Raw genomic sequence first — 26,265 nt, forward strand, 5'->3', positions numbered from 1 at the left:
CCTTCAGGAATGAAGTCAAAATAAAGACATTCTCAAGACATTCTCTTAGTCTTACCTAGACTAAGAGAATTCATTGCCAGCACATTTGTTCTTAAAGAATCACTAAATGGCAGAAGGGAAAGGATGCCAAGGGAAAAAGAGAACATTAGTAATGAAGAAAGAAAAAAGAAATGATAAACATCTGGATAAATATAATAAACTATTTTTCTCTTCTTGAAATCCTTAAAATACATTTGGCAGTTGAAAGCAAAAACAGTAACACTGCATTTTCTTTTCTTCTTTTTTTTTTTTTTAAGATTTTATTTATTTAACAGAGAGAGAGGGGGAAGCAGGCTCCCTGCTGAGCAGAGAGCCTGATGTGGGGCTTGATCCCAGGACCCTGAGACCATGACCTGAGCCGAAGGCAGAGGCTTAACCCACTGAGCCACCCAGGCACCCCGAATACTGCATTTTCAATGTATATAGATATAACATATAAAACATTACAACAAAAAAAGAGGAGGATAAAAAGACACATAAGTGTTAAGATTTCTATATCCCACGCAAATGGAAAAATATTATAAGCAGACTATAAAAATTTAAATACAGGCATGCCTCAGAGATATTGCAGGTTCAGTTCTAAACGACTGCAATAAAGCAAATATCACAAAAAAAAGTGATTTAAATGAATTTTTGGTTTCCCAGAGCATATAAAAGTTATGTTTACACTATCTGCAGTCTCTTAAGTGTGCAACAGCATTATGTCTGAAAAAACAATGTACATACCTTAACAATTACTTTATTGCTAAAAAATGCTATCATCTGAGCCTTCAGTGAGTCAGTAACTGAACACAGCCAAATATAATAATTTTTTTAAAGATTTTATTTATTTATTTGACAGACAGATATCAGAAGTAGGCAGAGAGGCAGGCAGAGAGAGACAGGGGGAAAGCAGACTCCCCGCTGAGCAGAGAGCCCGATGCGGGGCTCGATCCCAGTACCCTGCGACCATGAACTCAGCCGAAGGCAGAAGCTTTAACCCAATAAACCACCCAGGCGCCCCCAAATATAATATTAAATCGAATTGCATATTGTGAGAATTACTAAAATGTGACACAGAGACACGATGCAAGCTGTTGGAAAAATGGCACCAAAAGAACTGCATGACACAGGGCTGCTTCACAAACCTTCGAACAGTTTTAAAAAAGAAAAAAGTGCAGTATCTATGAAGTGTGATAAAACAAGGTATGCTTAAATGTATATTATAATCCCTAGACCAAACACACACACACACACACACACACAGCAGAATGAGATATATTAAAAAAAAAACAAAACCCACAATACATAAGTTAAACTGGAATACCAAAAACTATTCAAATAGCACAAAAGAAGACAGGAAAGGGGAAAAGAAGAACAAAATTCAAAAGAATGCAAAGCAAAATAAAATAGTAGCACTAAATCTGAACACAGAAGTAATTACATTAAATGTAAAACATTTAAACACACTAATTAAAACACAAAGATGGGGCGCCTGGGTGGCTCAGTGGGTTAAGCCTCTGCCTTCAGCTCGGGTCATGATCTCAGGGTCCTGGGATCGAGTCCCGCATCGGGCTCTCTGCTCGGCAGGGAGTCTGCTTCCTCCTCTCTCTCTGCCTGCCTCTCTGCCTACTTGTGATCTCTGTCTGTCAAATAAATAAAATCTTTAAATAAATAAATAAATAAATAAATAAAACACAAAGATGATTAGAATGGATTTTTTAAAAGGATGATCCAATTATATGGCACCTACAAGAAATTTATTTCAAATATGATGATATGGGTAGGTTAGAAGTAAAAGGACAGAAAAAAGTATATCATGGAAATATTAATCAAAAGACAGATGGAGGAGCTATATTAGTATCAAATATAGCAAACTTCAAAGCAGAGAAAATTAACAGGCATAGAAGGATCATTATATAACAATAAAAGGGTCAATTCACCAAGAAGATATAATAATCCTAAGTGTGTATGCACCTAACAAAAGAACTTCAAAATACATGAAGCAAAAGCTGACAAAACTGGAAGGATTAAATAGACAAAATAGACAAACCTCCAATTATAGTTATCTCGGCATCTATATAAATAATAGACAAAAAAAAAAATCACAGGGAAATAGAACTGAACAATCCCATCAACCAACTGAATCTGACATTTATAGATCAGTCCACCCAACAGGAGCAGAGTATACTTTCTTTTCAAGTACACAAAGATGTTCACAGAGACTGTAACTCAGGTCATAGAACAAATCTGACAAATTTAAAAGACCAAATATGTTCTATGGCCATAATGAATTACACTAGAAATCATTAACAGCAAGAAAACAGAAAAATCTCTAAAAACTTAGAAATCTGGTGATGCACTTATAAATAATCCACAGGTCAGAGAAGAAATTTCAAGGGAAATTAGAAAGTATTTTTAACTGAAAGATAAAAATACATCAGAATCTATATAATGTAGTTTTTTTTTTAAAGATTTTATTTATTTATTTGACAGAGAGAGATCACAAGCAGGCAGAGAGGCAGGCAGAGAGAGAGGAAGGGAAGCAGGCCCCCTGCTGAGCAGAGCGCCCCATGCGGGACTTGATCCCAGGACCCCGAGATCATGACCTGAGCCCAAGGCAGTGGCTTAACCCACTGAGCCACCCAGGCGCCCCTATATAATGTAGTTAAGCAATGTTCAGATGAAAATAGTTCCAAGAAGTAAAAAAAAAAAAAGGAAATACCGAGGTACAAATCTAACAAAACATGTACAAAAGCTGTATGCTGAAAATAACATTATTAAAAACAAACAAACAAACAAACAAAGAAAACCTAAATAAATGGGAAAACTTACCACATCCATGGACTAGAGAAGTTCAACATACTCAGGGTATCAATTCTTCCCATTTGATCTATAGCTTAATATACTTCTAATCAAACCACTGCCCCCACAAAATACAGATCGAGTTATCTTAAAATAAAAAGCAAAGGAACTAAAATAGCCAAACAATTCTGAAGAAGAATAAAATTAAGCAAATCATACTAACTGGTTTTAAAACTTACTCTAAAGCTACATTAACTAAGACAGTATGGTACTGCATAATAAACAGTTTCAAAAGGTTATATACTGTATAATTTCACTTATGTAACACAGTGTTTGTCAGGGATTAAGAGGTGTGATACAGAGGGACAGCATGGGGAAGTTTTGGTGGTGATGGCACTATGTTGTATCCTGGTTGTGGTGGTAGTTATGTGGATATATATAAGAGTTAAAATTTATAGAACTGTACATCCCCCCACAACAATTTTACTGTATATTAATTTAAGAATCTTCTAAGCTTTAAAAAAATATATACTAGAAATTATCTTAGGACTTCCTAGTTTTTTACAAATTAAGGTTCTAAAGCAAATGTTTTGAGTATGTGTACATCAGTACAAGGGGAACATGCAGAGGCAGGAGAATTCAATTTTTAAAAATTACTTAAAAAGATATGGCATAGGAATAAATTCTAGACTCACGTATAAATTCAACTGTATCTCTCAACCAACCACAGAGGCTACTCATACCTAATATCAACAAAACATGTATTTAATACTGCCTTGTATAAAAGATAATTTGAGATAAGACAAATACAGCATATATCAAATCCAAAGAAAGTTTGACTGAAGATTCCACATTCATACTAGATATTATTTTGGTCCTTGGAATGGAAATGACATCACTGTCCATTATCAGTATGGTATGTTCCTTGTTTTTTCTAATAGCAGCTAAAGATTTACAATGGTTTATCCATATTTTTCTCATATGATTCCACTTGATATACACTTTCAAGAATGCTGACCAGATGAAGAAAATATGCCATATATAATGAAGTTATTTTTCAGCCACAAAAAAGGGAGAAAGTTGTACCATTTGCAACAACATGATGAACCTAAAGGACATTAAGCTAAGTGACATAAGCCAGACACAGAGAGATAAGTTCTGTATGATTTCACTAATATGCAGAATCTATAAAAGCTGAATCCACAGAAGCAGAATAGAATGGTGGTTGCCAGGGACTCGGGGGTAGGGGAAATAGGAGAGATGCTGGTCAAAGGGCATGAACTTTCAGTTATAAGATGAACAATTTCTGGGGATAAAATATACAGCACAGTGACTATGGTCAATATTACTGTACTGTACACTTCAAACTGATGAGAGTAAATCCTGAATATTCTCACCAAAAAAAGAAGGTGTGTGTAACTATTGGAGGCAATAATGTATAAATTACCTTGATTGTGGTAATCATTTCACAATGTACATGCTTATCAAATCATCACACTATATACCTTAAATATATACAATTTCTATTTCTCAATTATATCTCAGTAAAGTTGGTGGGGTCCAGGTGGAGGCAAGAATGCTGACTGGAACCACATACCAAGACTGGTCACAACTGCACCAATCTGTAACACATCCTAAGAAGACATGAAATTTTTTCTTTTTCTTCTAAGAAATAAAAAAGCAAATGAGCCCCCCAAAACACGCAGAGGATTATAATTCAAGATAGCTATTCACTACAACCATACGTATTTTTGGATGACTGCCATAAATTAGTAGGTTTTCTCAGACTGTGATTTTTTAAAAAACAAAAACACAACTAGAGGACCAAAAAGAATTTATTTAAATAAGTGAGCAACCTCACTGTCCCTAACTTTATCTAGTTCTTAAGGCATTCAAAGTAAATTATTTGTGGAAGCGCTCCTTTCCTTTCAAATGACAAGAGCACTTTTATATCTCTTTTTAATCTAAAATCTTATCAGGATATAAGCTTTATATAACAAATCCACTCTTGCAAGAGCTGAATGGATGTTAAAATGTAGTTTGGTACAATTAGAAAATTGACAACAAATATTTACCTACTGATTGACAAGTTAATTGTAGAATGCTTAAAATATTTCAATTTCTAGGACTAATACAAAAAAGAAATCACAGTGGTATAGGTCCTCAAGGACTTAGCTGAGTAGATGGAACAGACCCATGAGATAATTAGACACCATAATTGTAAATAAGAAAGTACTATATAGAACAATTAGAGATAACACCTAAGAAGATGTCAAAACACTCTTTAGTAACTCTCCCATACAAGTCAAGTGGTAATTCAGAAGAGAAAATAAATTAGGCTGTTGTGGGGAGGCCCTGGAATCCAGTGAAGAGGAGTGGGCTCGGGCCAGAGGCCTGCCTCAGCTCTGCCATGAAAAACTTCTGGCTAAGTCCCAACTGCTCCATGGTGCCTAGTTAGCAAACATGGTACTTGACACACACACAAAAGGACATTTGCTCACTCACTTCTGATTTGGATATGGCTACGCATGGAAGGAAGGGCAGGCCAGGGGCTTCTAGAAGAAACTCACTCCGAATACCTGCAACTCAGGACTATGGCAAGCTCACTGCCTGAATTCAATTTTGCCTTCTCACAACCATGTGAAACAGAGGATGCTGACACCAACAGAACAAGCCGGCTGCTCTTGTGGCCTCCTCCAGAGCAGAATCTCTTATACTAAGGGTCTCACTGTCCTAAGCCCAGCTGCACTGGCAATTCGCAGTCTCAGGAACCCCCTATGATCTATCAGCTGTCTGGCTTAATTTCAGTCTGGTTCCCTGGGTCTCAGTAAGTTTAACTCAAAGAGAAGAAACTGGATCAGGTCCTTACAACATCACAATCTATGAATATAATAAATAGAAATATGAATCGTAGAATATAAAACTTGCTAAGTTGCCAGCTATGAGTAAAATACAGCTTATTAAATATGTTATCTAGACTTTGTTTTACAAGAAATATCAAGTTGTTTTAGAAATGCCAAACCAGAAAAGCAGAACACTACGGAAGTCCTTAAAAGAATGATTCTTACCTTAGTCTTAAGATATCAAAAAATGGTTAGATCTCACAGTAGAACATAACCTATGTTATGTACAAAGACTCATTACAGTTTTTCACTAGGTTGAATTAAATTTTACCACTCAGGACAATATTCTCATAAATCAAGTAGTGTTAGTACCTCTACAACACCAAGCACATCAGAGGACCCAGCAATGTCTGCAGAGAACAAGAAACGATTACCTTTCTTAACTGCCAAGACTCAAATTCAGCAGCAGAGCAAAGCAAGTCTTAACAATTACTGAATGGGGACACCTGGGTGGCTCAGCGGGTTAAAGCCTCTGCCTTCAGCTCAGGTCAAGATCCCAGGGTCCTGGGATGGAGCCCCGCATCCCCGTATCCCCACATCAGGCTCTCTGCTCAACAGGGAAACCTGCTTCCCTTCCTCTCTCTCTCTCTGTGTGCCTCTCTGCCTACTGGTGATCTCTGTAGGTCAAATAAATAAACAAAATCTTTAAAAAAAAAATTCTGAATGGCAACTAGGAGCTAGGCATTGCACTGGTCACTTTACATGGATAACCTTATTTGGTTCCTGCATAATCCTATGAGGTAGCTAGTTATTACCATTTTAATGATGAGAAAATTGAGATTCAGGAGGTTAAGAAATTTGCCTAGAGCTACAGAGCCCTTGACAAAGCTTAAATGAGGTGATCAAGGAAGAATGTACCACTGTCCCAAGTGTGTTCAGGGAAAAGCTCTGATCAGCAGACCCGACTGTTCACATCCCTTTGGTAGACACAGGCCTACTATGGTGATGTGGGTAATGTGGGCCATCAAACAATCATGGCTTGATATTATTTCTTAATGTAAATTTAAAAATTAATGTTGTTTTCCAAATGAGTCTTCAGTAAATCTGCTTAGGATGAATCCCTTTCCCATGACCAAAATGAGTTTCTGGATCTACAACTGCTGAGGAACAGACATCAGACTACTCAAGTTAAGGTCATTCTCTGAGGTCTGGTATGAATGGCACCTCCCTGGAGGATGTGTCTATTTCTTTTTTTTCATTAACCACAACATTCTTTTGTCTCTTCTTCTGAATATTAACTTTCTCTGTTGGATTTCTAACACGTTCTATATATAGCAAAAATGTGAAGCTGAGTCACTAGTGAGTTCCTGAAGAGCACCAGACCAGGTCCATATGCTCAAGATGCCAGGGAGAAAAATACAAATACAGTATTTTATTGAGAAAACTAAACATTATTACTTCTCTCTATATATAAGGACATCTACATCTTCAAGGAGGTAGGCACAGGAGGTAGTTAACAGCAGTAGTAGTATAGGTAGTAAGACAAAACTTTAAGAAGCAAAAAGCTCTGGGATACAGAAAAAAGGAAAAAAAAGCAAGCAATATTCAATCTCTTCAAGTGTACAAAGAAGTGTTTGATAGAAACCCACAATTTTAAACTATAAAACATGGGAGATTGCCTTAGTTTAGAAAAAAAGTTTAGAATATAGAATACACATCTAATGTAAGAATAAATGTCTCTTTCACTAGATTTATACTGATAAAGCTCAAGCTGCAGAATCTGCAAGAATGGAAAAGAGGCGGGGTGCCTGGATGGCTCAGTGGGTTAAGCCTCTGCCTTTGGCTCAGCTCATGATCTCAGGGTCCTGGGATCGAGCCCCACATCGGGCTCTCTGCTCAGTCGGGAGCCTGCTTCCCCCTCTCTCTGTCTCTGCCTGCCTCTCTGCCTACTTGTGACCTCTGTCTGTCAAATAAAGAAATAAAATTGAAAAATTAAAAAAAAAGGAAAAGGGGCATGATCAAGAGGGGGAAAACTAAAAATTACTTAAATTCTTCCTTCATCCTCCCAATCATTAATTTAACACAACTTGAAAAACTAAAGCAAGTTGCTTTTTAGATGATTATTAACATCGTAGTACATGCTTATTATAGAAAATGTGGAAAACATTAAATAGTGTATGAGGTGATTGAAAAATAACCCATAATCTAACTACTCACAGTTAGCATGTTTTATATCCTATCTTTTAAATAAAGATTTCCTTTATAAAAACCTCAAAAGTATCACCCTACTTTTTTTGTTTACTGCACTGTGAACATTTTCTTATAGCTTATATCTTTTAAACATACTAAAACTCACATTTTTAGTATACTGAACAAAAATTTTAAAGAACATGATCTATAATGGTTTTATAGTATTTGGTCATACAGTAGCATAATCTAACCATTTCAGAGGCTCCCCATTTTTAAACATTATAAGTAGCACTGTAATGAATAAGCAATACATACCCACACATACATTTACATGCATCCCTTATTTCCTTGTAATAAATTCCTAAAGATGGAATTTTGAGGCAAAGGGTATGAACAATTTTAAGGATTCTGAATATTACCAAATTATCAGTGTAATGAACTGAGTGTTTGCATATGCCCAAGACCCCATGTTGAAATCTAATTAATCTCTGATATGACAGATTTGAAAAATGGGGCCTTTGGGAGGTAATTCAGTCATGAGGGTGGAGCCCTCATGAATGGGATTAGTGCACTTATAAGAGGCCAGAGAGCTAACCAGCCCTCTTTCTACCACTTGAGGAAACAAGAAGTCTGCAGTCTACAAGCCTAAAAAAGGGTTCACTAGAACCCAGCCATGCTGGCATCCTACCTAGGACTTCTAGCCTCCAGAACTATGAGAAATAAATTCTGCTTATAAGCCCCCTGTTGTTTCTAATACCATAAGTTTTTGGTATTTTGTTCTAGCAGCCTGAGTTAAGGTAGCAGTCATTTAGAAACTTGTATTGGGTGCCTGGGTGGCTCAGTGGGTTAAAGCCTCTGCCTTCAGCTCAGGTCATGATCCCAGGGTCCTGGGATCGAGCCCTGCAGAGCCCAGCAGGCTCAGCAGAGAGCCTGCTTCCTTTCCTCTCTCTGCCTGCCTCTGCCTAATTGTGATCTCTGTCTGTCAAATAAATAAATAAAATATTAAAAAAAAAAGAAAGAAAAAAAGAGAAAATTGTATCAATTTATGCAATTTATTCCTACCAAAAGTAGGAATTTGCCAACACTTGAGTCTTTTAATATGACAGACCTAATAAAGCATGCAACCTATGACATAATGATTCGCACTTCCAAGGCTTTTTCCATAAGTTTACTTCATAAACTTAGAGGAAAATATTTTGTAGTAAAATTTTTTTTACCTGTGGTTAAACAATTTTTCCAGGTTGTTTTTCAAACAAATTTACCTCTGTTAATTAAATGTTAACTGAAACAGTATGAATTGCATAAATTCATTTAAAAACTAAGGTTATTCTTCTATGTGTATATTTCCAGTAACAGGTGTCTGAAATAATGAAGACAATCACAGTAAACTCTGGGTTTTAAGATACTGAGTTTTCTTCCTTCCTATGTTACTTTGAAATTTTTATTTATTTTTAATTTTCAAAAAAAATTTTTTCATATATTTTCTTTCTACCTCTCTGGTATGGCTTAAAAATTAAAAGATGAGCTACCATTCTTTAAAATGAACCCATATGCTAAATAAAAAGTACGATATAACAAAAATTATAAAGTTTTTCAAAAGAAGAAACATTAAAAACCTACAAATCTGTTTACAGTTATGATGTGGTAGCTGGTACTGGGCTAGACCTCCTTCTGTAAATGACCATAAAACTGAGCAACAAACATAAAATATTATTTGCAGAGATTGGGCAGTGCAGGTCTGTGATTCCTGAGCAAAGGGAAACAAAGATTCCTGAATGCCCTGATATTCTTTTTGTGCCACAGGGAAGGAAAACCCGAAAAGAGCACAGAGATCTCACTGAATTGAGGAAACAGAACTTAAGGTTTAAAGCTAATGAAGTCACTGGAATTTAAGAGGCAGAATACAAGAAAGAAGGGAGCTGTGGAGAGAAAAAGTTTCAAAAATTTGTAGAGAGATCTCCTAATTCTTTGCCGAGACTAACCTGCACATGCACAAGACAAGATTCCTTGAGACCAAAGAATAAAATTTGGGGGGAAAACGACTACAGACTGTGAGGTGAACAACTATTTGAGCTTGCAAAGGTCTGGGAGACATTCAAATTCTGCAGTTAGAATGGAGAGACCTCACTGAACATCACATGCATTTAATAGACACCCTAGAAAGGCCATACCTCTGTATCAGGGTTAAGCTAGTTCTGGAATAAATAAAATGCTTAAAACCAAAGATAAAGAGAAAAACAGAGACCCTTTAAAGCAGCCAGAAGAGCAAAAAAAGACATACTATACCAAAAGACAACAGTAAAAATAATCGCTAACTTCTTATCAGAAATTTTAAGCTAGAGGATATTTAAATGAGGACTTTAAAGTGTTACAAGGGCGTGGGGGGAATGCTATCAACTTGAAATTCTATATTCAGAATAAATATCCTTCAAAAATGAAGGCAAAAGAGAATAAAACAAGGTCCAGAACTGTCCTCCTGCCATAAACAAGTAGAAAACTAGTCAAAATATAAAACAACTGTTTCCAGCTAGTATACAACAGGTCATATGGAAACATGATCCTTGAAAGAAGGAAAACAAATGAGGTGAGCCCAAGACTGTTCCAGGTTTCCCCGTGAAACCATAGCACATGCAACAGAACCCAAGTAGAGGTAAAAGTCTCACTGAGTTGAGATGACAGAGCTTGGAATTTGAGAAGTCTGAGAAAGCTAGAATTTGTAGCATAATACCACAAAGGAAGAAACTAAATATGAATGCTCCAAAAACCCCCAAGAAGTGTCCTTGAATTTCCAGCTAAATACCAATCTGCGTATGTGTTGTATGGAAATCTATGAGGCTAGACTGAAAACAACTTCCAAAAAAATATCAAATGTTGGGAAGCTCCAACCCAAACAACTCCCAAAGTTCACACAGGGCCAGGATCATTCAGTTTCCGCCAACTTAGGGTGAATAAACCTTGATGAAGACATGAGGCAATCAAGGAAGACACAAGAAGGGGCACGCCTCAGGAGTGGGCCCAAACTAGCCCTACACTGAAAGCTATTCTAGAACTGCCAAAACCCAAACCCAAAAAAACCTTAAAACAAAACTCAAAAGATCAAGCTGATCCACAAATAAATTAACTGCCTGCCAGAACAAAACTTAGTACTCAAGAAAGGAAAAAAAAAAATCAAGACACTCGACATTAACTCCATAAAAATTACAGACATAGGAAAAAATGAGAAATGGTAACTTACAATCAGGATGTAGAAGTGATAGAGAGTAGAAGAACTTTTAATAGAAAGATTTTATTTTTTATTTTTTTAAAAAGATTTATTTATTTGGCAGGGCGGTGGTGGGGAGAATGTTTGTACACGAGTAGGGGGAGGGACAGAGAGAGAGGGAGAAAGAATCTCAAGCAGACTCCTTATGGAGTGCAGAGCCCAATGCGGGGCTTGAGCCCATGACCCAAAGACCACGATCTGAGTCCAAAGCAAGAGTTGGACACCTAACCTAAGCCACCCAGGCTCCCTGAGAACTTTTAGTATAAGGACTTTAAAACAGTATTTAGAAAAAAATTTAAAGGCTTAAAGAAAAAGATGAACATAAGGAAGAAAAGATAGAAATTTCAACAGAAAAAGGGAAATTGGGGCGCCTGGGTGGCTCAGTTGGTTGGACGACTGCCTTCAGCTCAGGTCATGATCCTGGAGTCCCGGGATCGAGTCCCGCATCGGGCTCCCAGCTCCATGGGGAGTCTGCTTCTCCCTCTGACCTTCTCCTCACTCGTGCTCTCTCTCACTGTCTCTCTCTCAAATAAATAAATAAAATCTTTAAAAAAAAAAAAAGGGAAATTATTTTTAAGAAAAACAGTGGTAATTCTAGAACTATAAAAAAGTATACCTGATATTAAAAATTAACTGGATGGAAATAAGAGCATATTAGACAAAGGAAACTTAAGAAAAAAATCAGTGTACCTGAAGACAGGGCAAGAAAACCTTTTCAAACTAAATGGAAAGAAAAATAGTTTGGAAGAAAAATGGACAGAGCTTCAATGACCTGCCCAAAAAACACATGTAGGACTGAAGTCTGAGGAGCAAAGAAACATTTGGGAATCTAAAATTTTGAAGAGAGATGGCTAAAAATTTCACAAATATGATGAAAACAATATAACAGAACTAAGAAGCTCAGTAAGTCCCAGGATAAACAAAAATGAAACCAAACTAAGGAGTATCATAGTAAAGTTGTTGAAATCCAATCAAAGAGAGAAAAATCTTAGGAGCAACCAAAGGGTAAAGGTATATTATACATAGGAAAACAGATGTAAGAATCACCATAGAATTCTTGTCAGTAGCTATGCAACTAAAAAAGTAAAAAAAAAAAAAAAATCTTTAAAGTGCTAAAAGGAGGGGGGAAAAAGTGAAAACCTAGAATTCTGTATCCACAAACAATAGCTTTCAAAATTAAAAGCAAAATAAGGGGGTGGGGGAAGCTACACTATAAGAAATTTGTAAAGGGAAGTTTTCAAACAAAAGGAATAGGATATCCACAAACTTGGATCTACACAAAGAAATAAATATCTAAAGAAATGGTTAAAATGAAGGTAAATATTAAAGACATTTTTCTCATTTTTAAAAAGATTTTACTTATTTGAGAGAGAGGACATACAAGCAGAGGGGAAGAGGCAGAGGGAGCCTCCCTGCTGAGGACCCTGGGATTATGACATGAGCCCAAGGCAGGAGCTTAACCAAACTGAGCCACCCAGACAGCTCCATTTTTCTCATTTTTAATTACTCTAAAAGGTAAGTGCCTATCAAAAGCAAAAACCAGTAATGGAATTTAAAGCATAAAATCAAAATGTATGACCAAAAAAAATGCCCAAAGGATGAGAGGAATTGAAAGTATATCAATATGTAAGATTTTTGCATTATACATGAAGTGACATATTATTTGAGGGTAAACTGTTAGTAAAAATAACCCATCCAAAAGCAGATAGAAAACCAAGGGGGGAAAAAAACAATACACAAACAATAAAACAGTACATTTTAATCCAACCATATCAATAACTATATTAAATGTAAATGGTCTAAATTAGTGGTTGGCAAACTTTTTGTAAATTAGTGTTAGCAAGCCACAGAATATTTTAGGCTTAAAGGACTAAAATGGTCTCTGTATGACCAGATGGTCACTAAAGGACCAATGGTCTCTATCCCAACTACTAAACCTTGACATCATAGCACAGAAGCAGCCAGAGATAGTATGTAAATAAATGGGCATGACTGTGTCCCAATAAAACATTCACATAAACAGGTGGATGCCTGGGTGGCTCAGTCAGTTGGGTGTCTGCCTTTGGCTGAGGTCACAAACCCAGAGTCCTGGGATCAAGTCCTGTATCCAGCTCTCTGCTCAGTGGGGAGTCTGCTTCTCCCTCTACCCCTTACCCTGCTTGTGCTCTCTCACTCTCCCACTCTGACAAATAAATAAAATCTTAAAAAACAAAACAAAACAAAGCAAAAAAACAAAAAAACAAAAAACAGGCAGTAGGCCAAATTTGGTCTGCCAGTCATAGTTTTGCCAACACAGTCTAAACATACCAAATTTTAAAGATGTCAGATTGGATAAAAAAGCAAGACCCAACTACATGCTTTGTACCAAAAAGGCACTTGAAATATAAATGACATAAATAGATTAAAAGTAAGTGGATGGAAAAAGATACACCATGCAAATATTAATCAAAGGAAATTTTAGTATCACACAGAGACTTCAGAACAAGAGAAATTACCAGTAACTGACCCCAGAGGGGTCAATTCATCAACAAGACTCAACCCTAAATGTGCTGTTAACACATGCAACAGTGCTTAGAATATGAAACAAATCTAAAGGAACTGAAAGGAGAAACAGACAAATCTAAACTTGTATGTGAAAATTTCAACTCTCTTCTTGACAGAACAAGTAAATAGCAAATTGTTTAAAATATAAGGAGATATACAAAGACCCACCTAACTTAACTGATATTTACGGAACACAGCACCCAATAAGAGAAGATACATTTTTCTCAAGTACAAATTGAACATTAACCAAGATACACATGTGGGGACATAAACCAATCACATAGTATAAATGGACTGAAATTATTAAGAATATGTTCTCTGATCAAAATGGCATTAAATGAGAACACAGTAACAAAATACCCGCAAAATCCAAAATATTTGGAAATTATTTGACAACACTTCAGAGCAATCCATAGGTCAAAGAAAAAAATTACAAATGAAAAAAGAAAATATTTTGAATGAAAATAATACTGCAAATTTATGGCTTTAAAAGTTGATAATCTTTTTTTTTTTTTAAAGACTTATTTATTTATTTATTTGACAGACAGAGATCACAAGCAGGCAGAGAGGCAGGCAAATAGAGAGAAGGAAGCAGGCTCCCTGCTGAGCAGAGAGCCCGATGAGGGGTTCGATCCCAGGACGCTGAGATCATGACCTGAGCCGAAGGCAGAGGCTTTAACCCACTGAGCCACCCAGGTGCCCCAAAAGTTGATAATCTTTTAAAATAAATTGTTAATTCAATGATCTAAACTTCTGCCTTAAAAGCTAAAAAAAGTATAACAAGTTAACTCAAAGGGAGGAGGAAGTAAGGAATTAATGAAAGATCAACGCATGGACTAGAAAAGAGATAAACCACAGAGAAAAATCAACAAAACTGAAAGTTGATTTTTGAAAGGACTGATAAAATTGATTAAGCCCTAGCCAGACTAATCATGAGAGGAAAGGTGAAACGGACAAATGCTTCAAGACACAAATTACTGAAATAGGACTAAAAAGAAACAGAACAATCTTATATCTTTTTATTTAAAAATTGAATCCTTAAGAACCTTTCCATAAAAAAACAAACACACACAACCTTCCACGCCAAGATAGCTTCATTGGTGAATTCCAACAAGCATTTAAGGAAGAACATCAATTGTACCCAACTCTTCTGTAAAAGAAATTGAGAGGGGACATTGTTAGTGGGAGTATAAAATGGTAAAACTACCTCGGAAATTGTTCTGTCAGTTTCTCATAAAGTTAAACCTACACCCATCCTATAGCCCAGCAATTCGATGTCTAGGTAGTCACCCACAAATAAGGAATATTCATGTCACAAAAGCCTTGTACAAGAATGTTCGTGGGAGTATTACTCCTAGAAGTTGAAGACCAGATACACGCTCTTCCTACAGTAATAGATAAATTATAGTATATCCATACAATGGAATGCTACTCAGCAACTGAAAGGAACTAACTACTGCTACATGTAACATGGATGAATCTGTATTTTAAACAAGGGCTTCGGGCACCTGGGTGGCTCAGTGGGTTAAGCCGCTGCCTTCCGCTCAGGTCATGATCTCGGGGTGCCGGGATCGAGTCCCGCATCGGGCTCTCTGCTCAGCAGGGAGCCTACTCCCTCCTCTCTCTCTCTCTGCCTGCCTCTCTGCCTACTTGTGATTTCTCTCTGTCAAATAAATAAATAAAATCTTTAAAAAAAAAAAAAAGGGCTTCATATAAATTTTATACCCAGGGAAGTTTGAGAACCACTATTACAGAAGCATATATATAATAACAAAAAAGGAAATCTTAAGAGATTTAGGGAGTTTATAAATTAAACAGTACACATACATTATAAACTGTATATAACAGTTGTCATTTTCTATAGATGCTTAATTGCTATTTTTTTAAAGATTTTTATTTATTTATTTGACAGGCAGAGATCACAAGTAGGCAGAGAGGCAGGCAGAGAGAGAGAGGAGGAAGCAGGCTCCCCACTGAGCAGAGAGCCCGACGTGGGGCTCGATCCCAGGACCCTGAGCCAAAGGCAGAGGCTTTAACCCACTGAGCCACCCAGTGGGTTAATTGCTATTTCAATTATGATCACAATAGTCCTGTGTTCAAATTTCTACTTGTGTCCTCCATAGACCTCCAGTTCCAAATTTTAGTCTTTGATCCTATAACTACCCTAATTTCTCATTAATTCCAACTTAAACTATACATTTTAGATAAGGAATCCTGTTGACTAGATCCTTTGCTTTTTTTCCTTAATGCTCTACTACATTGGTAGTTTTCTTGACCTCTTAATAGTGGTATTCTTACTGTTTGCTTCACAGTCTTGACTTTCTACCTTAAACTGAACCCAAAACTCATCTTTTCCACTAAGTACTAAACCACCTCAGATTTTTTCCAAATTCCCTCAGCACTTGAAGATCTTTCTCCTAAAAGATGGGCTATTTATTTTACTGAGTTTGGACATCTCCTCTTAATGACTCACCAACTCCATTCCCTGGCTTAGAGAGTAGAACCTTTGGAAGAAAATTGAAAAGATTACAGTTCTGCTTAAGGTTCTTTCTCTTGTGATGTTTTTAATTTTCCCTCTTGGAATGCATTCTATTTGCCAGAATCTTAAGCTCTGTAATGCTAAAAGGTAGGAGAGAAAGAGAAGCAAAGAGAGGGTTGATTAGTCCAGAGCTTCTCTGGACTAGATTTTTAAAGAAGGTGAAAAGGCCTTCAGACTTCAGTATCTGTTTAGACCACCTCACCAGCCCAAGGAAGCAAACAAGACTCCAAAGAGAGTTTCAGTGAGGAGTAAGAAAGTGCATTTGTTATGAATTCCCAGTGTTGTCCTGGAAAGCCAGTATATTGTGATATACTGTTCCAAAGACACTAAAATATATTTCTGGCAGATGTTTCTACATATTGTTTTTAAGGTTAGGTGGGGGGGGGTTGAGTTGAGGGGGGACAAAAGGTAAATATTAAAAAATTGTCCACACTCTTGAACTAAGTGCCAGTTTTGGCAGTTACTTTTTGTTCTGTATACATTATTATTTAGGAATTATGGTCATTACTCACCTTCACAAGCTTCAACTCTAAACGTTTGCCTTCTAAATCCTATCTATAAACCTGGCCACACTTCTGAGCTAGACCCATATTTTTATCTGATGTTTTGGTTATGTCATTACTCATCTAAAAAGTGTAACTACTTACCTGAACACAAACCCACTATTCGCCCCTCTCAAACTTGCACGTATTATTCAACTGCCAAGTCAGAAACCTTAGACTCATCCTCAGCTTCTATCACCTGCAAACACTAACCAAGTCTGGAGGGCTTAAACTCCTATATATCTGTGGTATCAGTGCTCTTGTTTCTATCCCCACTACAAATCCCTTAATTCAGACCATCATAATCACTTTCCTGAACTAGAGCAGAATCTTAAATGGCATCCCTGCCTGTGATCTACCTATGGGACGCCAGACAGAATGCCTCATTCACTTACCCTGCCATATGTATGATTTAGAGAATAAATACCTCCAATTTCTCTTTCACCAACGCTTCCCTTTACTACTACTATAACCAGTATCCTATGTCACTTCCCCTGCTACAAAACAAAATAAAAACTCAAACTCCATGTATGGCATATGAGACCATTAACAGCTTGTTCATTCTACCTTGATTCTAGTCTGATTTCCTAATTTTCTTTTGTACTCATTTTGACAGATCAAACTTTATCCTCCTCCTTAAACACACTATACTCTTTCATTTTTAATAAAATAATCTAGAATAGGGGGCACCTGGGTGGCTCAGTGGGTTAAGCCTCTGCCTTCAGCTCAAGTCATGATCTCAGGGTCCTGGGATCGAGCCCCACATCGGGCTCTCTGCTCGGCAGGGGGCCTGCTTCCTCCTCTCTGCCTGTATCTCTGCCTACTTCTGATCTCTGTCTGTCAAATAAATAAATAAAATCTTTAAAAAAAAATCTAGAATAAATAATCAGTCCAGCTTGCTTTATTTTTAATGATCTCCCTTACACTATTTAAAGCCATTACCTAAACCTGTACAGAAGTAATGAGTGAACAAACCATCAGAAGATACAGCCAACTCTCAATTAACTTATTGTCATACTCTTATTACCATGGTCAGTGTAGACTAAATGGGAAAGTGAGTAAACCATTTCAAAAGTGAGTGGCTTGGTAAGCTTCATCCTTACCATAAATTAATGCTAAGTCTTCAGTTACGGACTTACTACCCTCCTTTTGATTGACAGGCACAAAGAACTATAACTCCAATTTCTTCACGTCTATCCTTTTCCTTCATCTTTAACAACTCCCTTTCCCATTTCTGCTGTCACTCCTCTGTACTTTCCTTCCCCAGCTATCTAAGTTTTTCTAATACCCTCTTTGTCCGCCCTTTACAAGAACATCAGTATTCCTCTATCACTCTTCTTGGTAGAGCACCTAAAATCTTATGAAGTACTTCCACATATACTTACTCATTTGATACTGCAACCTTATTTTGGGGGATTCCAAAGTCAACAAATATCAAGGGTGGGGGGGGCGGTAGATGGCAGTTTATACTGTCAAAATTAAAAGGACACAAGGAAACCTCATTTAGAATGGAGTCAGGAGGCCAGGAGGGGGAGCTCTCATGCCCTACCACTTTAGTCCACTGAAAACCCAACAGGAAGAGAGGTACCTTGCAAGTCAGTACTCCTTTAACTGCTACTTTACTATTCCAGCAGGAGGAGCAACAGCCCAGCCAAGGAGAGACTGTCACAACTCAGCCAATGAAAGCCGCTATACTTCTGCTAGCTTAATCCAATGAACTTTTTGTTTATAACAGTTCTCTCACTTTCTCCCTTTGCTCTATAAAAGAGAGATCCTCTCCTTTGTTCCCTAGACTTGCTTGTGGTTTTGCCATCACTTGCTTGTTTAGGATTGCAATTCTCTGCTATTTCCAGGTAAAGCCATTTTTGCCAGTAAAATGGCTTGCGGTTTTATTTCTAAGGTCAACAATATACAGCAGATGCTGCTCATCTACGTAAAATTTAAGATACTTTATAACTCATCTGAGGAAACTGCAGTTCAAAAAAGTTATTATTCATCCAACATAGTGCTATTCCCTCTGCCTAGAACTCCACAATCCCTCTTCACCAGGTCATCTCTCAAGACACATCTCAAGCCTTCCCCTACTCCCAGAGCAAACGTATTACACCTATTTCAATGCTATCCTAATGTTTTCTCACACCACTTCTATCATACCACTGGAAGAATCCAGGTATGTGGACTCTTAACTCTGGTGTCTTTTCTACCAAACAAGATTTTCTTATTAAATAATGTTACCTTATTAATGCCCATTAATAATCCAGTATTTTATAGTGAAGAGGAGAAACATTTTATGGATGGCCTGTGCTATTTTCCAATCTCTAGGGTAAAATTGTACACCAAAAGAACCCTTATCTTTCCTTAAAATACCAGGAATTTAAGGAATGTCTCCAAATCCTCTCAAAGTATATAGATATGATCTCTCCTGGTAATGGCATTCAAAACTGCCACAGCAAAGGAGAAAAACAGCATTTCATTACCCCTAAATTAAACTGTTGTAAGTTTTAAAAGATGCCTGTTAATATCTTGGGAAACATTTAGATTAACAATCAAAAGATGAGGGCCTTAGTCCCTACTCCACATACTGGGTAACTTGGGAAAGTCACTTAACTTCCCTGAATCAAATTTTCTTTTTTGAGAAAACTGGACAATTTACTTCCCTTTCAGAAATGTTTGGAGAATTCAGTGAAAAAAATGACTGCAAATCACTTAGTCTGGAACATAATGAACAGTCAAAAACAAACAAACAATCTCTTTTATAATTATTTTCATGGACATCATTTTTATCTTCAGAACTATGGCCAACAACTTTAACCTTAATACATTTCAGGACTTTGTGGCCCAGCAACAACTACAATTAATGCACTCATTCATAGAAGCTATCTCCAAGACTTCTGGATCCCCTTTCCGGGTCACAACTCAGGTCACGTAAATATAATTTGGAGTATCTTCTCCTAAATTCATTATCTTGTTCTCTGCACACAGAAACTCAAAGGATGTTCCTGTAGCTTCTCCTTGTTGGCTTGGCTGTCAACTACCTGGAACAGCACCCAGAATCAGCTGCAAATCTGGCAACTTTCACTGCCAGTCTGTCTTTTAAATCATTTATAAAAAAGAAAAAAATGTTATATAAAATTAGTCCTAACACTGATCACCTGAAGGGTAATGAGGCTGGACTACTGTCTCATGTTAATAATTAAAGTTGAAGACTAAATAATTAGATAAATAAGCTCCCCTTTGGCTATGTACATATTTTAACCCCTAAAAAACATACCTGGACTTCTCCCAATAGATTTCATTTAATGTTTAGTAAGTTTATTCTTCAGCTTTGCAATATTTCACCTGTTTTCCATACACAAAGACACACTAATCTGCAGAACCCAGGGTCTATGTTAGGATTAAAATCATACAAAATCCTGATTTTTTTTTTTCTTAAAGATTTTATTTATTTGTCAGAGACAGAGGGAGAGAGAGCGAGCGAGTACAGGCAGACAGAGGCAGAGGGAGAAGCAGGCTCCATGGGACTCAATCCCAGGACCCTGGGATCATGACCTGAGCCGAAGGCAGCTGCTTAACTAACTGAGCCACCCAGGCGTCCCCAAAATCCTGATTTTCCTCCATATTTCTCATTTATTTCATATTTCATATTTCAACTATATTTCAACCTCCAATTCTTAACTCCCCTTTCTCTGACTACCCACTATATATGAAGAGGCTTGAAGTTCAGCTCCCAAATCATTCCTGTTCCAACACTCTACCTTTCATTTTCCATTTTAAGTATATATACATTATTTAAATAAGCTTCTAACTTTTTAATTGCTTGAAATATAGTATATCAATACTTGATTACCACATCTACCTGAAGAATCTTGCACAGAACAGAAAGACTGGATATTATTCCTGTTACAGGAATCTTCAAATAAAATAAGGAAGTCATAATTTGAAGACAATCCCAGAGCAATAAGCCTATTTCAAAAAAAATTTTAAGATTTTTATTTATTTCTTTGACAGAGAGATCACAGTAGGCAGAGAGGCAGGCGGGCGGGGGGGGGGGGGGGCAGGCTCCCTACTGAGCAGAGAGCCGGATGTGCAACTGGATCCCAGGACGCTGAGATCATGACCTGAGCCAAAGGCAGATGCTTACCCCACTGAGCCACGCAGGCACCCCTTCGAAAATACTTTTTAAAATTATCTTCCTCACTTATTATTAGCTTTGATAAAAGATTATTGTATGACATTTCATCAAATCAAAGGTAAATTTAATTTTGGTATTAAACATCACATTAGCAAAAGGCTTACAGACTGATAGAGAAACTGTGGAAATATATTCTTGCTCTACTGTACTTGGCAGTGTCATTATGATTATGAACTCTCTCAAGTCATTCCTTGGGCTTTTTCACCTACATGTACAAGAAAGGGAGCTAACTAATTCTCAGTTAAACTACTCAGATGCAAATTTACCAAATATTAACATGAAGCAACAGTCCAGCCAGTTACCCTTCAAGATTACTTTTGCTCTAACCAGATTCAAAAGCCTTCTCTCCATTACCCATGAAAAAGTAAGATAATTGGCTAACTCAGAAAAAGAATTTATTGAGTAAGGAAAATGATTCGTAGTTTCCTTTGGTCATTCTCTAACATCTTCATTGAAGCTAAGAAAGTAGTTTGCATGGTCCATACTCAGTCCTTGTATCCGTGAATTTTAAGTATGAATAACTGGCAATTCACAATGCCATAATTATTTTTAAACATAAAAAAATTGCAACTTAATGAAAAATTGAGCAATAATTGGTTATATTTTATTATAACACAGTATTTCAGGTTTTTTTTTTTTTTTTGTATTTCAGGTTTTTTAAGATTTTATTTATTTGACAGAGAGATCACAAGTAGGTAGAGAGGTAGGCAGAGAGAGAAGGGGAAGCAGGCTCCCTGCTGAGCAGAGACACCCCCCCCCCCCCCCGCCAATGTAGGGCTCAATCCCAGGACCCTGAGACCATACCTGAACCGAAAGCAGAAGCTTAACCCACTGAGCCACCCAGGCGCCGCAATTACATGGTATTTCTAATGTCTCTTGAAACCATACTTAAATATTTTATTCCCATAATTAGATTATGTAATTGATTGGAAGAAAAGATCTGCATGTCAGTTCTACAAAATTCCTAAAAGCATTTCATAATTCCAAAATTGACCAATAAACTGCAATAATTTCATAATCTTTATTATAATAGTTAATCAAAAGAAGATTAGGTGTTGGTCACTCTCAAACATTAAAATTCTGTATCAGGGAAAGAAAAATATGATCCTGAAAGCTTTTGATAGCTCCATGTAATGCTTATTTCAGATTAAAGGGATAGGGGGAGACAAGATGGCGGGGAACTAGGAGGAGGCGCCATTTCAACCTATACCCTAAAGTGAGCTGATTACCTACCAAAGAACTCTGATCACCTATGAAATCAGCCTGAGATTAGAATTATACACTTTTGGATCTCAGATTAAAGGGATGACCCATGTATTTATCACCCGAAGTATCTACCCACAAAATGCCTGAGATCTAAAAAAAAATAGCATGAATCTACAACTAACATAATAAAAATGCTTTTGAGCTACACTTACTTCTGCTTTTAATCTCTAACCTGTAAAATGGACTCAATTCAATGAAATTCTAAAAATATGGGTAATTAAAAATGTGATTTTTTAAAAAATCACTGAAATTATATTTAAAAAGAGACTTAAAAAAGTACACTCATGTATGACAGTAAGTTACATGTTGTGACAGTAAGTTAAGGTGCATGAGAACCAAAGTCAAGGAAGAGCTGTTATAAAAGCAATAGAAGAACCTGGTAAGGCAGAACCAAAGAATATGTAGGAAAAGTCCACCGTCATTTAAAAAACACCTGTTAAACCACATGTTCATACTAATTAGAACTGGGTTACAGCAAAGTAAAAAACAAAATGTTACAAAGTTGGAATTACACAAATTTTATCACTAAAACCCAACAATATAATAAATGAAGTTATCAAAACATTCACTTAATAGAAAACAAGGTTCAAGGATTTTCTCATGGCTTCATTGACAGAAAGGAGTTGTAATGAATAACATATCTTATAAATTCCTGATTTCCTTACCTAATCTTACCCAGTAAGCCTTTGGAACTCACCGCATTTTCACTAGAATACCTGCAAATCTATTACTGGTATTTTGATTCTAGAATAATGTTACTGCAACAAGGTTTCCATATGACATTTAGAAAATCAGACACACTCTAACTTGATACGCATACCTAATTAAAGGTGCAAGAAAAGCAGAGGAAGGAGAAAACAAACATGAGGGCATCAGCTGCACTAAAAGCCTTGTAAGATAGACTCTTAGGTGATCATGTATTTATCTAGGAGTTTTTGGTAGCCTCAAAGTGACTTCATTAATAGTGAAGAAACAAATGGGCACACAAGTGTCTGTACACACCTAATGAGCCATAAAGAACAGTGTCCAATATCTGTTGCACTCTTACTGTGTGCTAAGGAAAGAAACACTTTGAATCCTCACTACTCTCCTATGAGGTGGTTATTTACTACTACCCTCACTCTACAGATAAGGAAACCTAAAGTACACAGTGGCTAAATCATCTGCCAAACATCAATGTTATTAAGCTGCTGAAATACAAAGTCAGTCGTTCTCTATTACAACTATGATAGAAATTGTGTTTTCATAATTGTCAAGTAATTCTACTATTGCTCTTATTTTTAAAGGTACTAAAGCCCATTTTAACATAACAAAACTACATTTACCGAGAATAATTTTCATATAATTTACTTGGAAAATACAGGAACCTTTTGGATTCTGAAGATCTTGTAAGCAATTAAGTTTTAGCATAAAAATCACAGAACACAAGCCTGCTCCAAGCTCATCTAATATTTTAATCTAGATGACATGACAGTTTGTCTCTTTCCAATGAAAAAGAAATATCAGCACTTCCACTAACAATGAGCCATATTGTTTAAAACTTTTCAATAAAAGCTTATCCTGTTTTATATCATTTCATGTATCAATGTAGTCAATTCAAACTTCCCCATCCTTAGCAGAGAACAACATCACAAATAATCCAAAAACCATTAACAGTTGGCACTGCAACTCTTTAGAAATAAACAATGTGAATGTGATAATGTAGAAAAACCCTGGACTAGAGTCCCGGAGACCTGCCCACCCATCCTGGCTCTCTCACTACCTACCAATTTAGTCCCTTTCCAGGGTTCTGGGCCTTGGTTTCCTGACCTGCAAAATAATCATCTCCACCGCCTACTCTCCCACCTCTAAAAGAAACATGACTCTTGTACATACATCTTTTTTTCCAAGCTTCCCATTCTCCATCTATTTAGCTATTATCATTACTTTGCAGGCATTAAACATTATTTTTCCCTGGTTCTACAAAAGGAGAAAACAATCCATTAACTAAGGTGATAAGGGAAAGCCCTCAGGACCACTAGTTTACCATAGATGAATCTCAAGGTGAACAATGTAGAAGCCATTATAATGCTAAAAGGTGTTAGGTTTCAATATTTTAGGCTACTGTTTTTTGTGCCAGTACATTCTCCCTAAGGACAAACAGTAAAATTCAAGGACAATAAAGAGAAAAAATTGTAATTATCCATCAGTTATTGAAAAACTAAAAAGGTGACAAATGAAAATATTAGTACTTTTTTGGAGAACATTTTTCTCTGATGAATTACATTACAGAGCAACATATCATTCACAAATTTTCTCAGATATGTTTAAGTACTCCCTACCAAAAAAAAAAAAAAGGTTTTCCTTTTTTAAATTGTGAGGAATTAGTCATTTAACATACATGTGATTAAGAAAATATTTAAAAGATGAAAAGATCTAGCTGTGCAATTCTTAACTTCCTTTTCTCAATGACTTGAAGAATCTCAAAGGGATGCCAGAGGTAGAATCTGTGGACCTCCACAGCCTGACCCTGGTATGCATTTTCTACCGTCCTAACCCATTTTCAAGAGTGTTATGCAAATACAAGATTACTAAAATTAAATTAAGCATCTGACATTAATATTGAACTGTTAGAAAGCTCATCCTGATTTGCTTTCTAGAGCTGCTACATTACCAGCATCTTCTCAGCACAATACTTAAAGTTGACCTTGTAAAGAAACACTTAAAAGCAAGGGACAGAAAGCACGTGAATTACTTAATAATCTTGTAGACTAAAAGTTTAAGTAGCAAATTCTAACAGCATAGTCAGTCCACTCTAAATGTTATGTCAGGAAGAAGTAAGCCACAGCTATAGGTTCAGAGACCTGAAGAAAGGATATTCAGCGGATATAACGGCGACTGCAAGAATTTCATGGTACAGTTATGAGCATTTCCAGCAAAACTAGTAACTGGTAAAGCAACATCAAACATGTACAGACATTTTAAAATAAAGGGTAATTGACAAGCTCCAGCAGCAAGCCTCCTCCCGGGTGGAATGCCAAAATAAATGTCAGAAATCACCTCGTGAATCCAGTCCCCCAGCCTTCCAAAGTTTGGAACCAAATCGACATGTGTACTTAAACTGCTTCTTAGCATCCTTCTTTAAATGCAACTCTCTCCCCAGAAAGTCAGTTCGCTTCGGCTACTTGAATGCCCAAATCCCAGCACCAAAGAATCGTAGGAGCCCAAGTAGTTGCAGAAGGGTCTTCCAACGGCCGCCTGCGCATCCCTTTCCACCTCGCGTTAAAGCCCTGGAGGTGCTCTGGTCACTTCCCCATCCAAGTTCCCCAGTTCTCTCATCTCCCAGCGGACCGCTTCTCGTCGACCTTGAAGACCCCCCGGATCGGAGCCCGAGAGCCCAAGTGACCTGGCCAGTTGGCCCCTTCCCCGCAGCACGCGTTAACTGCCCCCGCAGTCTCCGGTGGCCTCCCTCCGGCCCCTATCACGAACTCCCTCCTACAGGCACCGAACGACCTCCTTCCCCTTAGGCGCCCCACGTCCCTCCAACCAGAAAAATCATTCATCAGAAATGCATCGAGAGCCTACTAAGCGCAAGCCCCCACTACGCGCAGCGCGGTCTGCACAGGGCTCGCGGCCCGAACTCGCCGTCCCCCGCCCGCCGTCTCATCCGGGCCCGAGGGCCGGCGCTGCCTCAGCCCGGGGTGTGGAGGCGCTGGCCGGAGGCGGACTGCGCCGGGCGCGGGCACCCGAGGACCCGCAGGCGGCCGCTAACGGCGGCGCGGGGGGCCGGGAACAAGCGCGGGCCGGGCGCGGGCTGCGGGGACACTCACCGGTCCGGGCGCGCGGGGCGGCCTCATCCAGGGGCACCTGCGGCCAGGCGGACGGGCCCGGACGGCGCAGTCACGGAGAGGGCGAGTCCGCCCGCCGCTCCCGTCCCGTCCCCTCCAACTGCCCGATCGAGCGCAGTCTCGTTTCCTCTGGACGGAGCCCAGGGACCCCAGCTCTGCCGGATGCCCCCGCCAGGCCCCCACCCCCTTCCCCGGCCGCCTCCCCCCTTTACCCTTTCCCCTCCCCCCTCCCCCCAA

At 37.8% G+C, this 26,265-nt stretch overlaps 1 protein-coding gene across 2 annotated transcripts in view; it reads right to left on the reverse strand.

The window, feature by feature from the left end:
- The window catches only part of SOCS5 (suppressor of cytokine signaling 5), a 62,251-nt gene that overhangs the window by 35,782 nt on the left and 204 nt on the right, over positions 1-26,265 (reverse strand). The window contains exon 1 of one of the 2 annotated variants that reach the window (XM_004753005.3): positions 26,011-26,265. The exons of the other annotated variant lie outside the window; for it this stretch is intronic. The gene's annotated coding sequence lies outside the window, so the exon portion shown is untranslated. The remainder of the gene's footprint in view (positions 1-26,010) is intronic. 2 annotated transcript variants of the gene reach the window in all.

This window comes from Mustela putorius, unplaced genomic scaffold (assembly GCF_011764305.1).
Source record: "Mustela putorius furo isolate JIRA1106 unplaced genomic scaffold, ASM1176430v1.1 tig00000224_pilon_pilon_pilon, whole genome shotgun sequence".
Lineage (NCBI taxonomy): Eukaryota > Metazoa > Chordata > Mammalia > Carnivora > Mustelidae > Mustela > Mustela putorius.